Raw genomic sequence first — 23,627 nt, forward strand, 5'->3', positions numbered from 1 at the left:
TATCCTGCTATTTTGGTGTTGTTGGGCTCATTATGTTAAGAGCATTAACAGGCCAACTTCCCATGCTGCAAACACACAAAAAGTGGGTACCTGTTAGAAGACCTGGGACTGAGGATGTCGAATCCCAAACAGTGTCATGAACAGGAGAAAGACAAACTGATCAGGACAATCTGTATGGTGTTTAGAGGCAAGCTACCTTAACAACTACATACAAGTCCACACCTTCTTTCAAGACCAGAGTTACTCCTCCTCTACAATAGAAACCTTGGAAGAGACCACAAACCTGATCTGCAAAGTTCTTGAAATGGGAATTCTCAGAGGGATTAGGTCCAAAATCTTTAGCTGATGCAGTGGAGATACTCCACTGGTAAAGTCAGACACATTACTGTTCCTCTGTGGCACAGCAGGATCCTTTGAGCCTGAGTGACAGCCATCAGTAGTTTGTGGAAAGCATGTGCCCCGGAGGAAGGTGCCTCTGCCTGGTCTCACATTAGTTATTCACTTAGAGTGCAGGAAGCCACACCATTTGCAGTCTGAGCCCTGCAGATGTTTCTCCAGAGACACAGGTGTGTCTCTGGGAATAGAGTCATTCCCTTGGGTCTGGAGCTGCTTTTGCTACAAACTCCACACAACACGTAGAAATAACAGGAGAAAGCCTTAACAGCAGTGATGGACAGCAGTTCCTCTCCCCTTTCACAGCTTCTGTCCCTGTAGACCATTAAGGCAGCCCATTCCAAACTCGAACACTTTCACCTTCAGCTTATTTTAATTTATTTTGTTAGAGGAGAGTTGTTTTTCACTTTTCAGAGGAAATTCCTGTTTGCCTGAAGACCCTCTGGATAAAACCCACTGCAAGCTGCATTCCATAGGTCTCACTAGAATTTGGACTTCTTTGTTTTGCCCTTGAAAGCATGCTCTGAGCTCCAAAAAGGAAGGGGAAATGATTGGGGCATTTGTGTCTTGCAGAAGTTGAAGTGAGACATGCTTATTTTTAATACAGGATATAAGGGACTCTTTTGACAGAATCCATTAATTCTACCAATGACTGGTTTAAGAAAAAAAAAAAATCTTTATTACCCCTCCAGTGGCTGCTGCACAAATTATTTTTGCAGATGTACGCGGGTCTGGTTCAAATTGCAACAGAACTACAAACGTTGACAGAGTTGCTCTGATTTTGAGATATCCCTTTCCACCAAAAGAGGGTGAATCTACCATTTTCTCCCAAGTTGTCCTTGCATCCCTGTTCTTAAACTGTATACTTGTCACAGCCGAGTGTACAGTTCTGGCTAGTCCCATTCAAGAAAGATTAAGCAGGTGCAGGAGATAACCTACTAAAAGCAGAGTTGAACTTTTATTTAGTAGTAGACTTAAGTAATTCATCAGGAGGTAAAAAGAGGTATTTCAGCCAGCATTGGTTCAAAGAAAGGTATAGGGATAAACTGGGTCACAAGAACATCGGGTGGAAAGCGTGGAGAAATTTTAAAAATAACTAAGGGAAACAAGGTCCTTGTAAAGTATTCTAATAGAACAAAAGATGGAAGAAAATGTTACTGTTGGAAGAAGCATTAGATCTTCCCAGACAAAACTGTATTATGTTCTCTGCAGAGAACTCAATGTTATGACCTGAGATCTTTCCTGGTCCTGAATTTGACATTCAATTGCCCTTCACTGATATCCATTACAGATCCAGGTCAGGGTGTTACTCTCCTTCTGCACAATGCTGTCCCCAAAGACTCACAATGATGCCTCAGTTCCTCATCTCTGGAAAGCTATGGATATGTATTCCCAGCATGCTATCAGTCTACCAGTCAGCAGACTGCACTTAGGTCTACTGACTCAGGTCTTTGTAGCCATCCAAGCAATTCAGTAAGGAAAAGTGAAGTCTCCACCACTTCCAAGTCTTTTCATCTAGATTTGGACTCCACAAAGGACATTTAGTAGGAGATTTTTTTATGCCATTCATGCAGCGCTAATAGAAAGTTCCTTTTTCACCTTATAAATGTGAAGTCTACAGTCAAAGTGCCTAGAATGCCAAATACAAAATGAAAACACAGTGTTGGTGTAGGTCATTGTAATATAGGTTAAGATCCTTCTCTTCTTGAGATGGGAAAACTGAGGCCCAAAGTCAGTATGAGTTCCACCATAGACAAATCTCTTGTCTAAGTGGTGAATATGCACTCCTGGCAGGTAAGATTTCCCCTAGCATAAAACAGAATGATACTTCTCTTATAGTTTGTTTGGCACTGAAGAGTACATCCCATGATTATTTTCCAATTTTTATTTAATGTTTGTGTTTCGTCCAATGCGTGTTTTGTCAGGCATTGGAACACACTGCCCAGGGAAGTGGTGGAGTCACCATCCCTGGAGGTGTTGAAAAGGCATTTAGACAAGTTTCTTAGGGACATGGTTTAGTGCTAGAGTTAGGTTATGGTTGGACTCTATGATCCTGAGGGTCTCTTCCAATTGAAACGATTCTATGATCTTATCTGGGAGTCTGTTTAAGCCCTTACCATGGACCAGCATTGCGTTGTTGCTTCAGCACTTCAAAAAGCCGTCCTGAATACAACAACAACAAAAAAAAGACTGGCAGAAAAGTGAGAAAGACCTTTTTTTTTCTTTAAGAAACCTGAATTTAGGAAAAACTGAGTTGAAAAGCACAAGTGTTAGCTCTAGAAATCTTACTTTAATAGTTGTTTTTGTTGCTAATATAAGCAGAGACTAGAACTCTACGTGCTTTATGCCCCATTCAATACAAAATTAACGCTCAAGCTATACTGGTTAAGTGTGCAGAGACAGCTTCTCCAAATAGTCTGGACATCAAAAGTTTATTGCTATCATTTAACATACTGAATAAAGTGAAGAGTTTTCAAAAGCAGCTTGTAGGGGCCTGCAGACACAAGAGATTTAAACTGCAGCATAATATCTCTGTCAGCTCTGCCCTTGCTGACCTTATATAGACCTCTCACCCCAGAACACTAAAGGAAAACCATTTCAGCCAATCAAACCTATTTACATGTATATTTATAAACTGGCATGATTTTTGAGCTACCAAAATTAGATTTAGATCTTACTCTCCAACTTCCAAATAAAATCTCTTCAGTTGTCTCTAGGATGGTACAACATGATCCAAAATACATTAGGGATAAACATTTTAGTCTTAGTCCTGCCGCCCAAAGGAAGTGGCAATTCAGTGATGCCACTGGCCAGCTGTTCCCCTTCCACCACTAATTTCAGCCAATTTCAACATAGCTTGACAGAAATATCAGGACTGCTCCTTTTTAGTCGTATCTATGAAACCCAGGATGTGATCACAGAAAGACACCTGGCTTAACGTCATGAAGGGACTTAAAAAAATTCAGTAACATTAAGGTACTCACGCAGAAGAGTGGATTTTTGGGTTTTTTTGAGTTCTACAATTCAGAGTGAGATGTTTTCTTAATGAACACTGAAAACCAGAAGTACAGCACAAGCTCTTTAAAAAGGAGCAGAGGTGGAGAAGCTACTGCATGAACATAGCAACACAGGATCATCTTGCTTCAAAAACATTTTACTGTTTTGAAACAGTACACAAAGTCATGAAAAATAGCAATGGGCTTTGCCAAAAAAGCATCCAGAGGAGAAGAGGCAAGGAAAGAACAGAAAAGGAACAGTGGAAATAAATCTTTCCAAACAAAGTGACAAGTCCAAAAATAATGAGAACTGAAGTTCAAAGAAATCTAAACTGAAGTAGAAAGAGAACAACCATACACAGGCAGTGGGGGCATGGGAGGTGCATGCATGCTGGTGGGGGAGTAGGCAGCAAACATCTTGTGCTGCTTCCTTAGCTAGCAGTAGGGGTTCAAATAAGGACATCAAGACTTGACAGACATTATTTAGAAATTCAGGTTTATACATCCTGCTACGTCTGGTCCTCAAAGTTTTTAGATCTCATAAAACCCTTTAACCATCAAGATTGTTTTCTTCCTACACACTGAACTGAATTTTTTTTTTTCCTTCCAGTCTGCACAGTGACAGTATACCATAGTCACATTTTGACAGCTTCCAAGTTGGTGACAACTGGATGGTCTGGCCAATACGTTGCATTTTCCCTTCCTTAGCCATACTTCCCAATGGCTTCCCCTCTCACCTCTTATTCCCTCTGCAATCAGAAGACAAAGAAACACAAAGCAGCACAAACTGAACACACACCAGAGGACGTGGTTAAAGGCAGAGCTTTTAACTATGGCTTCTGAAGCAGACCACAGGGTCACAGGTAGCAGATTAACTTCTTAGAAAGGTGCAGCATTCCTTTGTTTTTCAACAGAATAAATACAACACAGGTGAGCATAATACAAGTATGCTCACTACAGGATTTCATACACTTACAGCAAACTCATTTAGCAGCATAAGCTGCATTCAGAGCCTACAGTTCTCTGCAGAGACATAAAAATACAGGTGCTGAGTCATGGTACATTGCCTTGGGTACCTCTCAGTTCAAACACCAGGTATTTCCTTTGGAGAGCTCCAGGACAGGCAAGTCGTTTTCACACATACCAGGCTAGCTACCTTACCTGTCAAGGACAAGCCATCCTTCCCCACCCACTGCAACTCAAAGCTCCTTTGCTGGCTCCTCATGGATTTTTAGTCTTTGCTGCTCCTTCACATCGTGTGTTCTGCACTCCCCTTCAGCTCAAAGTATAAGGACACTAAACATGCAGATGATGAACTGGTACAAAAAAAGGCTTTTTTATGATGGAATATATCAGAAAAGAAATAATAGTCTGAGGAAGTATTCTCACTAGTAAGTTAGCAGCCTCTTATTGATAATCAGATTATTGCATGACCCCATTGGAGTCATGTAGCAGAGGCTAAGTAAGCAATACAACAGTAACAGGCATAACTTGCCTACTTAGGCTTTCAGACATCTAGAACAAATCTGATTTTCTTCTACTTTCTTATAGAAAGCCTTCATTTTGCTACAGCAGACCATTAACAGCACCTCTGTATCAAACATTCTTATTTGCCCTCACTGTCTTCTTAAGTGAAGCCTTTTTTCTTCCCCACCCCACAAATACTACCAACCTTACTCATTAGTAAAGCATCTAATAAGATACAAGCTGGCCTAGGATGAGGGTTTATGTAAGAGCAATGAACCACAGATGCTGGAGATAACATTAACGAGCCACAGATATTGCCAGGTTGCTTTGATTTAAAAGAAGTGAGGTAGCAGGTAAAGGGCTTTTGGGGCTTGAAAATGAAATAGGAGCCCTAGAGGCTTGTGCTACCAGTCAAAGGGCTGTGCTAAACCCTTTTTTTTTTTCCCAGAATCTACTCTTTTATTGTCAAGTCTGATTTCTTATGGAATATGTCTGACCTTGTGTATACAGGCACTTATTTGTAAAGTTGCTCAGGTGTAGAACAGATAGTCTGATCCTCTGTAGCATAATTTTAAAGTAGATCTGAGGGTAAACTGGGTATCTAATCTTAGGTTCTTCCCTGTGGCTTGAAAAGGTTAAATCTACAAGAGCTTCAAGCTAGATCCTGGCACAGCTGATAGAACAGCTATCTTAGTTGCAGGGGTGAGATAGCACAAATGCTTGGAAATCCAAGCATGAAATGCAATTTATTAGGGCCAGAACTTTTTTCTTTTCTGTTAAGTTATTCCATACAAATGGGTAGTTTTAAAGCAATCCTCTATGTAACATGTGTTGGCTTTCCCTGTGAAACAGGAGACTAAGTGATCTGAGTTTCTAAATCAATTGTAGAAGGACAACAGAAGTGTCTTTATTTCTGCTTTGTAGTGACAGAAGAAAGAGCCATATGTTAGTTGGCTTTTTTTTTTTTTTGTATTGATTGCTCGCAGTTCCTGTTATAAAGGCTGGCAGTTTTATTATTGCATCTCCTCAAAATAACAATGTTCTACGCAAGAGGGAAGAAGAAAATACTCCTGACTTGAGTATTACTTATATTAAAGTAGTGCCCAGAGGCACTGACAAAATCCAGGACTCTAATGCTGGATGAGGTAGGAATGCAGGATAAGAGGCAGCTCTGTTGTAATGTTAATATTTGCTTATGCTATAATGAGGCGAGAGTGACCAGGGGAAATTTGTGTGAGGGGCTGAAGTGTAGGTAGATTAAATGATGTGCTTGAGGTTACATGAGAATTTTGAGGAAGAATCAAGAGATTAACCTGCCCCCTTAAGTCCAACTTTGTGTGCTTCACCAAAAGACTATTTTTTTCCCTTTAAAGGGCTCCAGTTGTGCCCAACCACTGCCTCAGCTCTCTAAAGCTGGTAGCTGCAAGTAATTCAATAACAAAAATGTTCTGACAAAGTCATTTTTAGCTTGTTAATTATTCCCAAACACATTCTTTCCCCTTCAAGTGGAGCTGGATGACATCAAAGCTGTTTGAGGGATGGAGGAACACTTGAAGTATTAACAAGAACAATGGAACAGACTACCCATTTTATTCCAATTAATTTAAAGGGGAAAAGGTTGGATGTTGGCCAAGCTTCACCTTGAGAACTGATAGTATAAAATGATTGGGAGTCCAGCTCTCACATTTGTTCTTCTGCAAGACAGTATTGCAGGTGTCCCAAATTGCCTATCTCTGCTATCTTATGCTAATAGCCTAGAAGGGGATGTATGGAGCTAAAAAACATTGCTTGGAGATGGCAGGGAGCTCTCAAACTCAATATGCTCCAAAATAAAGGATCTACCACACTTCTACAGGCTGATGTAAAGTTGGGAATAATGCAGTTACAGAGACAAATATGGAAAGAAGGATTCCCCTTGGAAGTGGAGGCTGTGTTGCTTGCATCTGTTATTATAGATACAGAAGGTAATAGGGGAACGGTGGGATAGAAGGGCAATTTCTACAGCATCCAGCTGGGATGAACGTTCAGTTCCAGTGGAGGCCTACTCTGAAGTGATGGATTTGCCTCTTTGGGTCCGACCTCCTGAAGCATACTAAGAAAACTCATGGAGTGTATAAAATCCTGCAGGACTGATTCTGCTAGCAGAATTTCTGAGTTCAGATTGAGAAGGGTCCTGTAATAATTTCAGCCACATTAGCTTTCTAATGCTGGATCGAGCCATGCTGTAATTACAGGGCAGAAGCCTCTAATGAGGGTTTAGACATACACTTACTTAGCAGACAGCAGTATGGTCAAGTATGTCATTGCCTTCACCTTTCTGCCAGTGCTAATTTGGTGGAAGAGGGCATAAAAGCACTCCCTGGGGAAGCAGGGATTTCTCTTCCTTTCTGTGTGTCTTTGATGTAGTCATATGAGTAACACCTGGCTGAATCATGTAAGGCCTGAATGCAAGTCTCATGAAGTCATCACTGGAGCCAGGGGAAAAAAAAAATTGCTCTAGGGAGACGCATTAGAAGGAAAATTGGAGGAAGTGAGATGTGATAGATCATGTTTTTGTGGTAAGGCATTTTCCAGTCTCATGTGGAGAAGGAGGCAACCACTGTTAGGAAAATTGTCATGTTTTTTCTGCACCCCCATAAGATGCAAAAGAAATTATTTTTTCTTTGGTTTTAGTAGGTGACCCACTATATGCTCCAATAAGCCAGAGTGCCAGAACCTGTGCTAAATCTTGTCAATAAGCTTCTGAATACCTGCTTACAAATAGGAAACACACTCTGGCCTGGTGGTAAAAGATTGTGCATATAAAATCCTGATTTACACCTTGTTCACCTGGTTAAGGAACAACACAACAGCATTGATTCTTGTTTAAAGAGACAAGAAGTTAATCTACCACACATGGCATGCAAATCCTTTCCAAATTCATACATTGCCTGTGTTACTTGGGCTCTCAAGGGCAGAACAATCTCAGAACCTTTCATCTGGTCTTGAGAGTAACTCTGGGCCGTTCCTATGCTCTGCCTAAACAAGGGTAAGTCAGGCATTGCCAGCCAGCACTGGCTATATGCTTCTCAACATAGAGCAGAATATCAGTGCTCGGTGGCTGACCTTCATAGAGTTAGGCTTTTAAATTTTAGGGGCTGGAACTGAGCTGGAGAGTGGAGCTATTTGTATTATCATTCTAACCAAACAACTCAATTTTTATGCAATGTTTTTTAATGGGAGAAATCTATAAATAGTTTTTTTCATAATGTTATTGACAAGAAACATGCTTGGAGAATATTACAAGTACATGCATCAACAACATTGAAATGAAAATATGACTCTTTGAAGTACAGTCTAAATGTCTGAAGGCATTTTGATTCTTTTCAGATCAAAATGGCAAGAAAATGTCAACAGCAGAACAGTTGAATTTCATAGTCTAGTGGTATCATTTTACACTAATTTCTGAATTTTGGTTACTGGCTCAGCTGTCACAGTAACATGATCAAAATCACAGCTCTGCTTCTTTTTCAGTTTCAGGAGATGCTGTTCAGATTGCAAGCTCTTCAGCTGTTGCTTCGTAAAGATGGACTTCTAAAATCAATTTAATTTTCCAAATGAACATTCTTAAATTTGTTGCAAATAAATAATGTAGTCTCAAAATGATCAGGATATTTATTAAATGTACTCCAATACTATTTAACAACACCAAATAGGATCTTCTGAACATAACTACCCAGTAACAGTGAGGCAGTGCCTATGGATTCAGAGACTGCTGCAGAATTGCAGTTACACCCTTTGCTAAACAGAACTTCACTTGCCTTTTTCAGCAAAGATTAAAAAAAAAAGAAAACAGAATGTTTTGCAACTGATATTTAATTCCTTTATTCCTTTTGGTTGTCATTGCAATGGAGGTCAAATCCAGGTCAGCCTTAGGACCTAAAACCTCGGTGCAATCACTTTAGGTGGAAAAATGTATAATGACTATTTTAGAAATCCACCAAATATGAGAGAGGAATTTTTTGAGCTTTCTTTAACCCAAAATGAATTTCACAGTTTGAGACCTCCTACTTCAAAAACAAACTGGAACTAGGAGAATAGTAAGAAACCAAGTCAGACCTCTACAGAAATGTCCCCACTGGAGTGAAGAAAATAACACAGTTGTACAGAAAACAGAAATTAAAAGCCTAGAGTTTTAGTAGGGTACAGAGTGGGGAACATAAATTGGAAGCAGTGCTAAATTCAGGAAACAAGAATGAAAAAAAATGGCCCAATTTACTCTCGTCAACCCTGGTATAAACCTGGAATTATTCCATGGAAGCTCTGGTGTTAAAGAGCCTTTCACTTGGATCTCGGGGTGATGCATCTCAGGGCTACCTCCCTGCATACCAGAGCAGCTCCCTAACACTGGCACAGGTCAGGGGGGCTCAGACTAGGAGTACCTTGGTAAACTAAGTGGAAATTGTGGCCTTGGTTGGCTTTTCATATCGAAGTTGTAAACTTTGCTTGCTGAGCACTAAAGCTTCATGACAATCCCAGCAAAAAGGAGACAGGAGAAGAGGACTGTGCTGCTGAGGGGTCACTAACTGAATTTGGGCGATGCACAAAGGAGCTTTTAGGTATGAACATGGGATGTTGGGAGGTGAATCTGAGCAAGATGAGCACAGGAGCCAAGCTGCTGCAGTGCCCTGAATTGGTGACGTGACTCCCAGCAGTGGGGAGTCTTTTTTCCTTAGAATCAGAAAAGTATAATATTAATCTTGCACCTTCTTTCTTCCTGTGGTGATAGGATTCTGTTCCTGGAGGTACTCCCCTGCAGAGGGGCCACTAGAATATAGTTTCTTAAAGAACAAATTATTTTAAAAGATCAAAACATCCAGAAAAAATTATCTTGGCTGCCCTTTAAAATTCTTCCTTTCTCATCTTCTTTCTTATTTTTTCCTCATTCCTCTCCTGTAAAATGAAGCTTTTTTGGCAGAAACAGTGGCAGATCCAAAACGTATGAGCTGAGGACAGGATATTGGATCCTCAATGGGAGAGAGATGGAACCCAGTGCCTGTGTCCATGTCTTCCTACCATGTTCAGCAGGAAAGTGACCACAGTGGAGCCTGAGATTAAACACGCTGTTGTTGCTGTGAGTTTTTATCATTGTTGTTACAGTTGTTGTCCCAGGGCAGCAGAGCTGTATAGAGGAGGTGGAACAGAAAATGCTGGAGATGGAAGGAAATTAAAAAAAATATATTTTGTGGATTATTTTAAGGGCTCAGAATGGTCCACTAGGCAGGGTATCAAACCACAGTGAGCTGGAGAGCTTAAGGCAATTTGCTGAAGTATATAGTTCCTGTGGCTTTTCCAAGTTGAGATTTTGCCCAAAAGATAAGAGCTTTCTTAATGTATCTGCAGGTAAATTGAGGACATCTCAGAATCAAGAAAAGGGAGAAGCAGGAAGTAATGCAAAATGGCGATATGCTGGATTGCAGGCATGGCCCTGGAGCTTGTGAATTCAGCATCCAGTCAAGGTTCACCCTGACTAGCCAGTCTTCCGTGCCTGAGAAGATTTTAGTCTGAGACTCTACTAGAAAACAAATTCTCTCCAGCACAGCTGGTCTCTGGCGTGGTGTTCAGGATGAGATAGAGACTTTAGATATACTCCTGGTGGTTCACTGTAGGAATAGGTGGATATAATCACTTCCAGATCCGGACATGGAAATGCTGGAAATAGATTGTCCCCACCAAGGAATCTGCCCTGAGGGGTGCTGGAACAGCAAGCTGTTTGTTTAGCTATGTTGTTGTAACATGCCAAGAGGTCACTGCCTGTTGGTAGTGAGTGGATAGCATGGGATCAGGGCTGTCTTCTCCCTCCTTTACTTCTAAACAGGGAAAGGGAGTCTGGCTACCCAGCTCTTTTTAAAATTATTTTTTTCTGAAGGGCAGCAAACTTTTTTATTCCTGCCTTTTGTCCTGGGACAAATTCCTTCCATTTTGTCTGATTTTTATTGTGATGGACACAGTGCATCAGTATGTAACAGGTACAGACTGAACAGCTAGGATTTTTTCATAGCTCTATAATTTTCTGCCTAGGCAGCCATAGGTCAATTGTTTGATCTCCCTTAACCTCAGTTTTACTGTCTGTACAATGGCAATAATAATATCAGCTGCTTTTATAAACAACTGGGAGATAAGGACTGATAAGGACTATCTGATAATAATCCTTCAATTATTATTATGAATTTCTCCCCTGCTTTATTGGCTTTTAAACTACCTTAAGTCTCACCACATTTTTCTCTCTTGGTTTGGTGGGGTTGTGTGTGAAGGGAATGCGTTGGGATTAATCCAAACCACACATGTCTTCATCCTGTCTTATCTAAGTGAAATCATTTTGTAAGAAGTTTTAGGTTCAGCAAGGCATATTTGGGTTTGAGCTCCTGGAATTAAGGCAATTGTGTGTGTGTTGGGGGGAATGTGGAGGAGTGGGAGGAAATGTCTCTTTTCTCTGTGCAGTGACTAGGCAGTGTGGGGGGTTGAGGAGTCCCACCCTCAACTCATCCTGTGTCTCCTCCTGTCCTGTACTAGTGCAGAATTTACAGCAGTTATCTGTAAGAACCTCTTCATGCCTGGCTTTGTGTCCTGCCCCATCCCTGGAAATTTCCAGAAAATATTATTAAGATGAATTTGACTTAAATTAGCTAAGAGTTCTTGCAACACCTGGATTTGGCTTTTCAAGACATAAACTACTCCTCAATAGCACCAATTTTTTTTAAAGACCCAGCTTCGTTCCCCACAGCCTACATAATGGACACATCCTGAATTGCATCCAGCTGAAAGTCTGTCTTTGAAAGACTTGAGGCACATCAGCATTCAGAGATTCTCAAGGTACAGAAATCTGGCAACATCTGTGCATGCCTTCACACTCCAGTGTCCTCCCTTGAAAGGTGAAGGCCTGCCAGTTATTGAGTGCTATTATACAATTAACCCTGTGGGGAGAAATGTCCACGCCATCGTGGATTGTAACTGTAAAGCTTGTAAAAAATCATCACAATGCAATCAACCCTACAGTGCTGAAATCCTTTCCTTTCTCCTCTGGGGCATTTAAAATGTCATTTGCTATGCGCATTTTTCCCTTTATATGTTTTATTATTAATAATAATACAATAATGATGAAAAGATCCTCGAAGAAGCCTCAGGAAAGGAATTTTATAAACATTACCGTGAAATAAAATAAGCGCATTCCATTTTATCAGGACATTTTCCGTTATAAATGGCCAGCTTTCTCATCACCCTGCCAACAGCTTTGCCTGCCATCTGTTCACTGATGTCATAGTATAAAGTTCAATTGCAAAACTGCTTGTTGGGAAGCCCAGGGTTGTGCTAGAGAAGTTTTGTTTAAGAATAAGTATGCTGGCATCTCTCAAGGTTGTGGTTTGGTTTGGTTTTTTTTTGGTCTTTTTTTTTTTTTTTTTTTAAAGAATGGCTTTTTTTTTTCTTTTCTTTTTTTTCAAAGCTTAGATTGTTGTCTTCACTATACAAAGATAATGACCAACATTTTATGAAATTACTGGAGTTTTTGGCTCTATTATGGAGGTATTAATGTGGGACATCTTGAAAGAGAGAACCTGGGAACTAGGTTTTCAAAAAGTGCTGTACATTTGTCTTCTGGAAAATAAACTTAATTCAGGCAGGCTAAGTTGTGCTTCTGAAGTTCTTAACCAATGCCTCAGAAAATACAGGTCAAACAGATCTGGTTAAGAAGTGAAAGGGGAGGGAGACGTGTCCCTCAGAAAAAAAAAAAAATTGAAAGAAATAGGAGAGAAGAGAAGAGAAGAAGGAAGGGAAAGAAAAGGAAGAGAAGGGAAAGGAAAGGGAAAGGAGAGGAGAGGAGAAGAAAAAAAGAAAAGAAAAAAGAAAAGAAGAAAAGAACCCAAGCAGATCTCCCCTCTCTGGTTTTTGGAAAAACCCAAAGAAATTCCTGGTGGGAAATTAAAATATTATATATTTAACACTTCCTCTCTACCAGGACAAAAACAATTGTACTTGGAAATGACAGCAAAAACATCATGGAAACTTGATGCCAGGTTGCTGCTATGACCAAGCTCAGCCTTGGCTGGACTGCGGCTTCCCATCACACATCATCACCATTTTCTAGTCTTTCTAAACTCAGGGAAGCCCACACCTTTCCTTCCCCACCCTAGTCAAAGCAGCATGAAGAAGTGTTGACCATGTCCTCCCCTGTCCCCTCAAATTTGGCCAGCCTACTGCTTCCTAAATGCAGTCCTTCCTGAGAGGTGGAGATAGCACGACCTGAAAACCAGGCAGGCTGGACAGGCAGGAACTGGGTTGTAGCCCAGCCGGGGGTGCTTAGATCACAATGCAGGCAGAGGAACAAGCTCCTGGGCTTCAAGGTGATGGCAGGTTTTGGGTGGCAGTGCAGGAACAGGTGTATGACATGGGGAAGGGACTGGGAGGGGTAAGGAAGATGCAGATGCCACAGCCATGCTGGCTAGTGTGGGGAGCTTTCGTCATCCCCATGTGAGGTGAAGGCAGCCTGGCTCCTGTCCTATGTGTGTCCGTACAGGGTCTCCCATGGGATTTCCTTGCTAGGGAAGCCACCTTGCTGCTAACGTGACAAAGTGAGATGTGGACGTCCTACATACACTGCGGAAGAAACATGGAGATTAGCCCAAGAGGGCATATGTCCAAAGGTTTAAGGGGCCATTCCTTGGTGTAGACCCATGTAAAACACAGCGAGGAACAGCGAGGAGCTCCTTCCGAGCTTCTCCTCCAGGGCTTGCTGCCAGGTCATCCATGGTGCCTCAGCCTGGACACTGTGGCTTTGAGCAGGTACCTGTGACCAGAGCTTCTGTTTCATGACCAGACTTGCAGCCTATTTCTGTACATATTAAACACTGAGGCCAGCACAGAAATAAAATGGTAGGATGCTAGGAAGAAAAACGGCATTGGAGACCCTGTTTATCAGAGAAGACAGGGAATTTTGCTTGCTTTCTGTAGGAAAAGAAGGGTCAAAAAAGGATGGCTTAACTTCCTGTGACTACACTGAGGTTGGAGAGAGTAAGATGCCAGAAAGAGGGAAGAGTTATTTAAGCTGAAGTAAAAATGTTTCACTAGAAGCCATAAAGATAAATGTGGCCAGGAATAAGCTAAACCTGGAAAGGAGAGTGTTTCTGACCATTTGAGGAGTCAACTTCTGGCGTACCAAAAAAGGAGGAGGGATAAAGAAGCCAGCTTGCCCTCCAGTGGAGCTTCCTCCTTTATAGGAAGAGGATAACATGCTGTTTAGCAGGAGATGTGTGGTCCCAGGAGGGCTGAAGGGGATGTCACATCCCCATGCTTCCTGCTCTCCTGCCTCACAAAGCCAAAGTGTTTGGCCCTGAATTCTGAGCCATCTCCCTGCTGAATCCAGCATCATTGCCTATCTAAACTGGAACACCACATTTGTAATTAAATCTCAGGCAAGATCTTTATTCAATAAGTGGCCCTAAAGAGCCCTGTTTTTGTACTTGGCCAGATCCCAGATCACTGAAGAAGGCAAAACAGAAGCTAAAAATGAGTCAATTTAATAGAAAACGGGAAAAGTTCCTGGGTCAAGTGTGCATCTGTGCCTCTTTATATATCCTAGTCTAAATATAGGTGCTCTGAGGGCTTGCAACACATAACTACAGAAAGGAACGTGAAAAGAAAGAAGCCACTTAATTTCCTCCTGCCCTTCCCCCAGTCCACCTAGTGTCTGCAAACCCCTGAGTTGTGCCAGTTTAACCTCCTGAAGGCTCTGGATAATGAAGCCACAAAACTGGGAGAACTGGAGGAAATCCCACCTGCAAAGTCAAGTGTCAAGGAGAGGCTTTTTTTTCTTTCTTTTTTAATCACTGTGCTTGATCCTGCATTTCCTAAACACTGTTGTAGGCTAGAGTTGGTAATTTCTTTTTCTAAATTACCATAAATTGCAATTTATGGGCAAGGTGATTCTCTTTGAAAAGAGTCCTTGTGTGCTGGAGAGGGGAGGGTGGGACCAACCTGTCAGCAGGGAGCTTTTGGGCTACTCCAAAAGCAATTATTTGTTGTTCTCCCTTCCCATCAATGTATCCCCCTAGAAAAATAAATAAATAAAAGTGTTTGACTTTCTTTTAACAGCTGCCCACAAAGGTTCCTTTCTTAACACTTTTTTTTTTTTTTTTAGTTGGTCCTCCTGATTCCTTGGCACAGCAAAGGAATTATAAGAAAACTCCAGAGACAGTGGGATCCTCTTGGGGACACCTTGCTTTCAGTAATTTTTTTTTTAATGCAAACCATTTAGGAGACAAGTAAGTGTTTGCCTTTTTTGTTTGTTTGTTTTTGTTGTTTGGGTTTGTTTGGGTTTTTTTTTTCTTTCTTTTTTTTCTTTCCCCTAAGGAAGATTACAGAAGATAGGTCAAGGATGTCTTGGGACTTGCAGCATACCCCTCTTTATCATGAAATAAGTATATTCTCTTTGCTGAGGAGGAGTAGGATGTTGGTTTGTGTTCCCAACAACAGCATAGATTCCCCTGGGCTAACTACTCTGAACTTCTCTATGTTGCATACTGTCCACTATTTAGTGAGGTTTATGCTAATGCTTTACCTTGTGCTGCCTGGGGCTAAGAAAGGGGATAAACTGCTTTCTGGGTCTCCTATAGATTGGACAAGAACTAATGGGATTAAATTGCACTGACAAAGAGTCAGGTTAGACATCAGGAAACACTTTTTCACAGTCAGAATAGTTAAACGCTGGAATACATTGCCTAGGGAAGGGGTGGAATCTGTGTTATTAGAAATTTTCAAGAAGAAGTTAGAAAAGTATTTGGCAGAAATGGTTTAATAGAGCTAAATCCTGCCTTAGGATTGGGCTCGGCTGGTGTTCCTCAGCCCTTGCTTCCCCTCTCCAAATCCATCCAAGGGTGACTTGACCTTTCTGATCTGGGAGGAACCACAGTTCACCTAGTGCACTGTTTCTACAATAGATTGCACTTCCAGCGTACTGCAAACTGAACCGTGTTACTGCAGTCATCTCTCTCCCCACCCCCAACTTCCTTGCTTGCTCCCACATGTGGAAATGAGTGTGTATGCTGGAAAACTAAGTTATTGCGAAGTTTCCTGGCTACTGCCTGATGCCTACCAGACCATGGACCACAGACTGAAGAATGCTGGCTGCAGTGACCTGCTGAGGTCCATTCCTGTCCTAATTTCTCTGATCCTAGCAGCACTCATGCGACTCATCACCATGGCTCTATTGACGCATGATAATTTGTGCCTTGGTAATAATTACGCTCCTGAGCCCTGGGAGAGAAAAGACAGTTTGTTGGTGATTGACAGTCTGGAAACAGGACAAACAACTGCAAATCTTAGCCCCTTGGTAAGCCTGCTATTAGGAAGTCCCTCAGGTACAAACCTTCAGGTGTATCCCCAGCTGAAATCAGACAGTCTGCCTTTCCGTCCTCTGGATGTATGTGCTACTTCCTCCCAGGGACGAGGGAGATATCTGAAATATGACATGCCAAGGCCAATGAATTACAGAGGCATTCATTGAAAACTGAGAAAAGCATAGATAAAATTGGTATAATTATCACTTGTGCTTACTTATGCACATATCTAGCCAGATTCTTCAAGGTTTTAAAGGTGTGATGTAGTACTTCTCCCAACTAGTACAAACATCCAGGTGGTTGCAAATCAGAATATCATGTACCATTAAAACATTTATAGCTTCCCCATGTTTAAGAAATGTTTGGCCTTCTTTGCCTTCTTGGGACTTTGTTCTTGGAAGAGAGGTTGATTTCATCTGAGTTTTTTGGAAAGGAATTCTGAGGCACACAAAAGACACCAACCTGTCTTGTGCTCTGAAACATTTCCTAGCTATGTGGCTCAGCTGGAAAGGAAGCAAAAGGTGAGGCTGAAATCAGGCCATGGAAAAGTCTAACAGCAGCATGATACTGTTATGTATTTCACACTTATAGAGAAATAAGTCCACTTCAGCTCTCTGACTCCAGAGGAACCTGAGAGACCTTGCAATTTGCTCTGGAGCCGGCTCAACAGTTTTCATCATCCAAGAGATATGCTCGATATCGGATATGTATCTGGCTACCCAAAGAGGTGGTATAGCTTACACAGTCCTTCAATAGATACTGACATTTTTCTTCCTGCCAATCTCTCCATCATCCACCCTGCAGGAATATAATGTATCCAAATAAATATATAAATATCGCATGAATCATGGTTCTCTGCCCAAAGCCCTGGGGTCTCCAGTTCATCTACCCACACCTGCTCTGCTTGTCCTCTGCCCTGTGTTGTGCCTCTCGACCATATCTGTGATGGTTTCTGGTTGCTCCCTGTGAGACAGGGATGATGCACCACAACAGACCTCACTCCGCAGTCTGAATTGACTACACAAAATCAAGCCGGATCCTCATATACTGGAAATAGGTTAGTTCCTCTGAGTGAATCAGAGCTCTGCTTCTTTATACTAAGCAGAGAACTGCTTCTTTTCTCCTGCCCTGGGTTAGGGACACTTAAGATACAGGATTTGCATTGTCTGGGATATGTTTGTGAATGTCTTCTTCCTTCACACATCAAATCCTTCAGCTTTAATGCCACAATTCCTGGCTCAGAGATTTGTGCTCCTTCCTCATGTTCAACACCTCTGGGCACAATTTTCAGTAATCTCTGGAGGAGTCATGTACTTGCTGTTCTCCTGACCCAAATCCAAGGTGACATGAAGTGTAATTCCCCCGGCACATTCCCAGCCTTCAAGGCCTTTGCATCCAGGAAAGGATGTAGAGTAGGTTATGTCATTTCTCCCTTGCCTCTAGACTCTGCTTTCCCTTTGCAGGGGAAGAAACATGGATGTTTCCCAAGGACAGAAGAAATCAGACATGAGTGAATGTATGCAGGCTGGAGAGCAAACAGTGCCCTGACAGGGAAGTTAGATAACACCGTCACGAGAGAGCTGACTGAGTGGCTGATGGAGGCACTGCAGCTTTGTGTCTGAACTAGACTCAGGATTATCATCTTGATAAATATTTTTTCCTAATGGAGCTGGGTTGTTGGACAATGCAAAGGCTGAGGGAATACCCCATCATTTCTGGAGTACAGGAAAGGGATTTGTTGACCTTCATAGAGGAAGGATGATTTTATAGGGCAGGCATTTGGATGGGACTTCTGGGAATTTCTTCTAGTTTGCCACAGAGGCAGGCAAGCCGCTTAGGACAAGACTTTCAGAAGCAGTTAATAAAGGAGGAGGGAAAGTAGCTCAAAATGGCAGTGTCCCCATCCATTTAAAGTGGGACCTGGCTTGCTTTGGGGACAGCTGACAGTAAGGGTTGGCAAAGGAGAAGCCCAAAGACAGACAGGTATGAAGAGATTTTCTAAATAAAGGAGGAAGCTTGACACCTTTTATACGGAAGCATGATGGACTGGGATGACCAAAGGCCTGACATCAACTAATCAGCCTTTTTAAGATAGAAGCTCCTCTGATGAAGCTCCAGCAAGGTTTATTTTTTAATATTTTTTATCTGATGCTTGTTTTTCCATAACAGCTAAGTAACAACAGGCTGCCAACCTCCCCTGTTAGACACCAGGAAATATGCATGGTGAAGAAGTCATGACTCATGATATAATCTCTTTCGCAAACTTGAACGCTGTTTGTGCAAGTGGCTTTTCTGATTCCTAATGCAGTGTTATGCTTACATATCTTAGCATTGACTAAGTATCTCTTTTCTAATGGTTCGCCTATTTGCATTCAGCTTAAAGTGCTTTGAGACCTCTGTTTACCAGTTTTAGCTCTTCAGTGTCTCTAATAATTGACCAAAGTGGACACAGGTCAATCATGTAAGTCTTGTCTCCTTAGCAAAATGAGGTAAATATAGATATTTGACTGCATTTGTTATTAGGATCTGAAACGAGGCAAGAGATCCACCAAGATCTGCAAAGGGACAAATCAGTGCCTAAGAGATGTCAAACTCAGAACTCCTGTTCTTATGTGGCAGAGCCTCGAAGTATGTGCTGGATACTCATACCAGTGGTATGAGACATCAAAATAAAAGGGAAAGAGGAGTGCTCTACAAGAGAGGCCTTTTCTCATCCCTCTGCATCACCTGTCCTGAAATGAGCAGTCTGAAGACTGCTGCATGGTTAAGAAGTTACCTCCACAGCCTGGTCTCTGGTCTCCTCCCTGAGTACACAGTGGGAACAGGCACCTGAATTTCACCCTGCAGGGATGTGGGACACACAGGAGTCTTGGTGCCTCCTCTGAGCCCTGCTGTGTTCATATAGGGGGTGCCTTTCCAAGGGTGAAGGCACATACACACCTGCTGCCTTCTCAACCCTCCTTTTGTTCAAGATTTCCTGGTAGGTAGGATACCCTTTGCTGGGAAGAGGTAGGTGTGAGAGAGGCAAGCTATTATCTTTAAAACTTAATTTGCATGACATTGCTGGCCTGAATACCCTGGGGGTTTTCAAATGTGACTGCAGTGGGGTTTGTTGGTTGAATCGTTAGTTGGTTTTGCTTCATTTTCTTCCCTCTTGAGCACTTTGGATTTACTGGGAAATGGGGTATCTTCATTACATGCTGCCTTCAGGTTTCTTCTGTCAGCATGGCACTACCCATGTTCTCTCCTATGGAAGGGAAAGAGGGCTTGGGTCATGACATGTCTCTGTCCCCATCAGCACTGCAGATGCATTGAGCTCCATATGCTGACCAGCTCTGAACCATTAGAAATACCTCAGGGCCACATCCTCAGGCACTACGAGCACATACAGCCCCACTGGTTTCCAGATCAGAGGCCAGATGAGTGAGTCCTCAAGTCAATACATCTGCTTATAGCTTCTGTAAATAAGCAACTGTTTAAATCCTCCAGAGCATGCCAATGTCTGTGCAGAAATATACTGCTAAAGGAGGGGAAAAATATTGCTAAAGGAGGGGAGGACTGGGAGGGGGAGGAACTCTCTGAATCTTTGGGGAAAGAATATGTTGTAAATAAAGCTACATACCATTAATTAACTTAGCATAATCACCCTGTAATTACACTAATAATCATTTATCTTGGGCTCAGACCAAAAACCTTAATGGGGAAAATCCATCATATCCAATTTTTGTCCAGATGCTTAATTCCAGCACTAAACTAATCCTAACGGTTCTGTCAGCTTCATTATGGTGCCATTAGAGATAGAAAACTAGAAAGTGCTCGGAGTGTCTATACCTCCCTCTTGTGCTTCTCCTAACCAATGGGGGAAAAGGATGTAGGAGAGCTGGAAAACCCAAGCTACCATTTTTGTAAGGGTTCTCATGAGTAGTTAGTTGTACAAAAAGTGTTTGGCAATCCTTTGAAAGGAGCTCACAAGTAGGAGACCGACCGGTCACTGGTGGCACAGAGGAAATCTAAGGGTTCATGTTAAACCCAGGTCAAGGGCTGGCATGAGGCAAACACACTGCTTCAGTCCTTCTAAAACCTTTGCAAAGATTCAGATCTGGCAGCATGGAAAATAAGAATGGAATTAGGCTTCCTGTGAAAATGTCATTTTTGTTGGTGCTAAACTTGGTTTGAAGTGCCATGACCCTAAGGCAGCTCTTCAGGCATGTCTTGATTTGAACATTTTACCTTTACAAGGATATTATACAACAGGACAAAAAATTATCTGTAGGCTACACGAGGAATGGATAACAGGATATTTAACCACTCTTCTATTTCCTCAACTAGAAGCTGCTACAATTATCTGTGTAAATTCAAAATTATATAAGTGTTGCAGGAACTGAATGATTGAAAAATTGTTTCATTGAACAAATTATTAACTCAAATTGAAAGAAGGTCTTGAACAAAGTGCATTAACTCTCATGGTTTAAACTATAAATCATAAAGGTCTTGTCTTGTTATGTGACCAGATGATTTTGTAAAACATATTCCCAGTACTTCCAGATCTTTTTCTTAGCTTGCAATAAAATGTAGTGCAAGTCAGCTCCATGTAGGAGAGTCTCTATTTCACAATACTGTTTTTTAGGAGAGAGATACTGAAGAATGAAGCCCTCCTTTGAAGGTGGAGATCTCATTCCAGAGAGGAATTTGAATGTTGGCAGCTTCCGTTTCATTTAGGACCAGCAGCCTGTTGCTTATTGTTTCCTGGTAAGCATTGGTAAAGAGGTCGTATACATTGATGAATGCATTCAGGTCTCTGCAGTTAATTATGGCTCTAACAGTGAACCAGCCTTCAAGGTACCCGTTTGCATTGCTGCTTTCTTGAAAAGCAACACGTGCTTTACCTTCAATTGTATTCAAGCTGTGCTCCTAAAATTAATTCTACTCACCTTCTCCCTTGTCTCCTGCTTTTATCTTATTTTGGGAAATCCACACTAAGCAAAGCACTATTTTTTGTTCCCTGAAGAGGGTTGCACTGAGATTCCGTTTGTTACCTCCTATGTAAAGTCACAGATCTAGCTGTTTGAATTCACACCAGCTTCTTTGTATGTTGTAAGAAAATGTCTTCCACCACTGGGGAGGGACATACGGTCCCGAATGCTGCATTTCAGGGTGGTCCTGAAGAGCTGGGCTGAACTGCAGAATGTGACTCTGTCTTAACCGTACAGCCAGGGCAATGAGTGGGAGAGCTGTGCTCATGTGCCTGTGGAGGCAACACTGGTGAGCACTCTGTGAGCCAGAGAAACATCAGGCATTGCTGTCAGTCCCTGCAAAGCATGAACCTAGGGAAGGACAAGCATGCAGGAAGAGGGAAGGTTACACTGGGAAGTGATCTACAGACTAAGGACCAATTGAGCCAGAAGCTGTCTTTGAATTTTTCTTCTATTAATTTGTCAACAGAGGTCAGCATTAGCTTCCTCTTCAACCTTATTTTCTCCGAGAGGCTTCATCAGCCCTTCAGGGTAAAAAGGCTGAAGAGGCTGGGTAGACCCTTGTGTTTGCCCAGGCTGTTTTATGTACCAGAGACCTTGCTGATGTTCTGGTGGTCTGGTCCTGGAGCTACTGCTGTAGGAAGGAGTCAGACGGCTGCATAGGCAGGTCAGGTCATAAGCTGATGCTGCTCAGACCACCTTCTGCAAGAACCCAAGGCAGAAAGATGAAAAATTCAGGTGTGTATAGGGCATGAATATCCTCACAAATGTGATATTTATCATAAGTGACCCCTCTCTCACCTGTTCACATCTAAGCCTCATTAATCAGCTCCAGACTGCATTTAACCCTGCTACTCCCTGAAGCTTAACAATGTTTTCCTATAAATTGTCTGGCCTCTCCAGAAAGTTGATTACTGGGTACAAAATCCTCTCCCTCTTTCCTCTGCTCATACACACGCACAGGACAGAGGTGATCAATGGAGACCTTACCGGTTATTTATTTAACAAGGGGAACAAACCTAAACACAAAGAAGGATGGTTAAAAAAAGAATTTTTAAACAAACTCCAAAAACAGCAGCTGATCCTTCTCTTTTGTAAACAAGGCCTTACTGTAATCTTTTTAACTCTCGCCACAAGCCAGATTTATCTTTGGACATCCTTCCCAGAAATCATTGCAATTCTCTACAGCAGAATAAACATTCAAGGGACCCAGCCACATGGACACACATAGAAGAGGAGATAGGGAGACTTGGAGATCAAGCCAGTGCAAAAACTTTTCATTATGATGGTAAGTCCTGGGCTAGAGGAAAAATTAAAAAAACCCAATGCAATGAAATAAAATCCCTGCCTTGATTGTGCGTGGGTGGATAACTCACTTCCTTCACATGCTTCTTATCCACTGATGCCACACACAGCATGTGAGTACTCCAGCTCCTGTGCCTTCCTGTCATCTACTTCTTAAATCACTGCAAACATATACAGAAAAAAAAGCTTTGTGATAAAGCTGGCACAGGGGAAGAAACGCAATTTCTCTAGCAGAGCTGTGGCAGTGTGACAAGCTCTTGGACACTATCCAGTGAGCTGAAGCAACTGAAACTCAGGCCTGAAGCTGCTGAATGGTGACATTTTGGTCAGGACCAAGATCTGCTGCAGTGACTGCAGGAGGTGGAGGGGACACCTCTGTATGCAGAACATGTGCATTGCTAAACATGCACGGTCTTGGCGCCTCTCCACCACGCCACTGAGCACCCCAGTAGGACAAGGAAGCACTCAGTACTTTTCCTTTTTATTTTTAAGTGCAAATTTCTGGGCAAATGCCCAGGCAATCAAAGCTGGATGCAGGAGTAACGATGAATTAAATTTCCTTTGTGTTGTGGTAAAGCTGAGATCTCTTCTATACCATTAGCAGAAGGAAGCTCACAGTTTTTCAAAAGGCTTATATTGGATACCACATTAAATTTCTCAGTAAATCCTGAAATACTGAATGTTACTACAGAACCTGATGATGGGGAGCAGTTATTATATATATACTTGTGCTTGATTGATCTGAACATCCAAAATATTTCCAGATTTTGGCAGATTCTAAAATAATCTATTTTACCTATGCTAACAGGACAGGTAGGCATGAGCCCATAGACAAAAAGGGTTTTAGGTATCTGGCACTGTGATACAGTGGGTATGTGGAGGGCTTATGTACTCTCGCATGTCGGAGGGGTATAGGGCTGAACAGAATTGATCAGGAAGACAGGCTGGGTGGGAAAGACAAGTGAATGAAGTACAATTGGACTGGGCATAAGTTCTTGCTTTCTCTCCCCTGGTCACAGGCCTGGGCAAAGGGGTTCTCAGGGCCAACCATCCACTGCCATTATGTCGTTAATTACTGATAAAATTCACTTGCTGTTGCACTTGTGCCTGGTGCCAGCCTCTGG

Source organism: Caloenas nicobarica, chromosome 6 (genome assembly GCF_036013445.1).
Source record: "Caloenas nicobarica isolate bCalNic1 chromosome 6, bCalNic1.hap1, whole genome shotgun sequence".
Classification (NCBI taxonomy): domain Eukaryota; kingdom Metazoa; phylum Chordata; class Aves; order Columbiformes; family Columbidae; genus Caloenas; species Caloenas nicobarica.